Consider the following 3,500-nt stretch of genomic DNA (forward strand, 5'->3'; position numbering starts at 1 on the left):
AATTGCTCAAATTTTGGGAGCGCGGCACCACAATGCCCCGAGAAAAGAGAGAGCCCATCACGGCCATAACACTCGCAGTTGTTCTAGGCCTTGGTGCCACAGGGGCTGGAACAGGCATAGCCTCTCTAGTCACCTCCAACCAGCAATACCTGCAGCTCTCTGCTGCCATCGATAATGATCTCCGAGAGCTACAGCAGGGCCTAAAATATCTCAAAGAATCCCTCGCTTCACTTTCTGAGGTAGTGTTACAAAATAGAAGAGGCCTAGACTTAGTGTTCCTCCAAGAGGGAGGTTTGTGCGCAGCACTTAAAGAAGAATGTTGCTTCTACGCAGACAAAGCAGGTCTGGTAGAAGATAGCATTGAAAGGGTTAGACAGAGCCTAGAAGATAGAAAAAAACAGAAAAAACAGAGTGAAGCGTGGTATCAAAATTGGTTTTCCACATCCCCCTGGCTATCCACATTGCTTCCCAGTGTCTTAGGGCCGCTTGTAGGTTTTCTGTTGCTCCTCACCTTTGGGCCTTGGGCATTTAAGAAACTAACTAATTTTGTCAAGTCACAGGTAGATGCAGCCACACAAAAATCGGTCTCCGTGTTTTACCAACGGCTAGAACAAAGAGGCTCCAGAGAAGACCTCCATGAAGAGTCTCCCAATACACCCACTAAAGGTCTAAATTTCTCAGACCTCGCCTCAGACATGGAACGCAGTTGGTTCCAAAGGCTGTGGAGACGCCCATGACGGGATTATCGCGATGCCGTGTACCAGATGCACACCCCGCCGACGGTGAAGTGACTCCATGACGGGAATATTGTAGGTCCATGCCCGGGGGCACACTTCATAATCAGAAGTGCCGGAGCTGGATGCCACCTACATAGCCTAAGACAGAGGCCTCACCTTCACGTTAATCGCCCAATCTTATATTTGGGGTGCTGGTCGCGGAAGCCCATCGCGTAGCCTAAGACAGGCTCTCCACCCACCTATATAAATCTCCCTCATATTAATAAAGAGAGGGGGAGATGTTAGAGGCAAGGACCCTCAAAGACCCTCAACTCCCCTATGACTCGTTCTATGCACGGGCTTCGCCCTGGAAAATTCCAGCTATAGCTCCGAGAAGAATGCATTCCATGAGGTGCTGACCACGGAATGCTCCAGGGAGTGCTGACTGCAATTGTTCCCGACCACCTGCCAGGTTGGGGTTGAGTAATCAGTCACAAACAGCTTCGATACCGATAAGACGCTGATTGGGGCTGATCGCCCCAAACCCTAGACTCATCGTCACCCCACTCTATTTTTCTGTTTCTACTTCCTTGTTTCTGTATGCTTATAAAACCTACAAAGAGGCCGGGCGCGGTGGCTCACGCCTGTAATCCTAGCACTCTGGGAGGCCGAGGCGGGCGGATTGCTCAAGGTCAGGTGTTCGAAACCACCCTGAGCAAGAGTGAGACCCCGTCTCTACTATAAATGGAAACAAATTAATTGGCCAACTAATATATATAGAAAAAATTAGCCGGGCATGGTGGCGCATGCCTGTAGTCCCAGCTACTCGGGAGGCTGAGGCAGGAGGATTGCTTGAGCCCAGGAGTTTGAGGTTGCTGTGAGCTAGGCTGACGCCATGGCACTCATTCTAGCCTGGGCAACAAAGCGAGACTCTGTCTCAAAAAAAAAAAAAAAACCTACAAAGAATCCAAGTAAAGTAGACCTTGACAACCCTTTGCTTTGTCTCGTTCCTTTCTCTCACCCATCTCTTTCAGGCACGGTCCCCCTTGACCCCACGAGTAACAGAAGGTCCCTCGGGCCAGGACACTATCCCCGCACTCATTCTTTTTTTCTTTTCTTTTTTTTATGACTGGAAAAGATCTAGGAAACTCATTCTTAATTGTAGAAATATATGTCTTTTTCTTGATACTTCTTGGTCAATCTAGCTAAATTTAAGTCAATTTTATTGAACTTTTCATAGAAACAATTTTGCTTTTATTGATTTCTCTATTGTTTTTGTTTTGTATTTTTTTGATTTCTACTCTACTCTTTATTATTTCCTTTCTTCTACTTGTTTTGGATTTAGTTTGCCCTTCTTTTTTAGTTTTTTAAGGTTAAGCTTAGGTTAATGGTTTGAGTTTTTTTCTTTTCTAATTTAGATGTTTTTACCTATATAAATTTTCCTCTAAGCACTGCTTTATCTGTATTTCATAAATTTTAATATGCTGTTTTTGTTTCACTCACCTAAAAATATTTTCTAATTTCACTTGGGATTTCTTTTTTTTTTTTCACACTGTAATATCTTTAATTAAGTACAAATAACTTTTTAACATGTTATTATGTTACATGGAGACCATTTCACCCACTGCTCTGTTTGGCTGCCAGTCTCTTATCCCTCTCTTCAGCAATGGTGAGGCGGATACCTTTTCCTCGAGGAAGAGAAATCCATGGTTTGTTGCCTTTGCCAATAACGAAAATGTTGGAGAGGTGAGTGGCAAAGCTGTTGCCATTGGCATCTTTCACGTGAACCACATCAAAAGACCCGGGATGTCTTTCTCTGTTGTGATCACACCAATTCTTCCCAGGTTAGCACCTCCAGTCACCATACACAGGTTACCAGTGTCAAACTTGATGAAATCAGTAATCTTGCCAGTCTCCAAATCAATCTGAATGGTGTCATTCACTTTGATGAGTGGATCAGGATAGCGGATGGTACGAGCATCATGAGTCACCAGATGAGGGATTCCTTTTGTGCCCACAAAGATTTTTCTCACTTTGCACAACTTGTACTTGGCCTCCTCAGGTGTGATACAATGAACAACAAAGCGACCCTTGGTGTCATAAATCAGACGGAAATTCTCTCCAGTCTTGTCAATGCTGATGACATCCATAAATCCAGCAGGGTAGGTTATATCAGTTCGGACCTTGCCATCAATTTTAATGAAGTGCTGCATGCAGATCTTCTTCACTTCATCTCCTGTGAGGGCATACTTAAGCCTGTTTCTTAGGAAAATGATGAGTGGGAGACACTCTCTCAGCTTGTGGGGACCGGTGGATGGACGAGGAGCAAACACACCGGTCAGCTTATCCAGCATCCAATGCTTTGGAGCTGCTACACGCTTCAGATGCTTCTTGGGACCGCGGGCCATGGCTGTGCTAAGCACGGAAAGAGCTTACTTGGGATTTCTTGATTTCTCGCTGGTTATTTAGAAATGTGTTGTTTAATTTCCAAGTACTTGTGAATTACCCAAGGTTCCTTTTATTGATTTCCAATTTATTTTAATAATTTCACTGTAATCAGAAAACATACTTTGTATGCTCTTAGTTCTTTTAAGTGTAATAAAACTTGTTTTATGAACTAGTATATGACCAATCCTTGAGAATGTTCCATGTGCATTTGAAAATAATGTATATTCTGCTGTTTTGGGGTGGATTGTTCTGTAGATATTAACTAAAGTTGATTTATAGTGTTGCTGAAGTCTTCAGTGTCTTCGTCCTATCTATTACTGAGAGTGATAATGAAGT

General features: G+C 43.7%; 1 pseudogene; it reads right to left on the reverse strand.

Annotated features, from left to right (window-relative positions):
• Positions 1-2,248: 2,248 nt before the first annotated feature.
• On the reverse strand, positions 2,249-3,139 carry LOC105881040 (small ribosomal subunit protein eS4, X isoform-like; annotated as a pseudogene).
• Between the last annotated feature and the right edge of the window lie 361 nt (positions 3,140-3,500).

The sequence above is a fragment of the Microcebus murinus genome, chromosome X (assembly GCF_040939455.1).
Source record: "Microcebus murinus isolate Inina chromosome X, M.murinus_Inina_mat1.0, whole genome shotgun sequence".
Lineage (NCBI taxonomy): Eukaryota > Metazoa > Chordata > Mammalia > Primates > Cheirogaleidae > Microcebus > Microcebus murinus.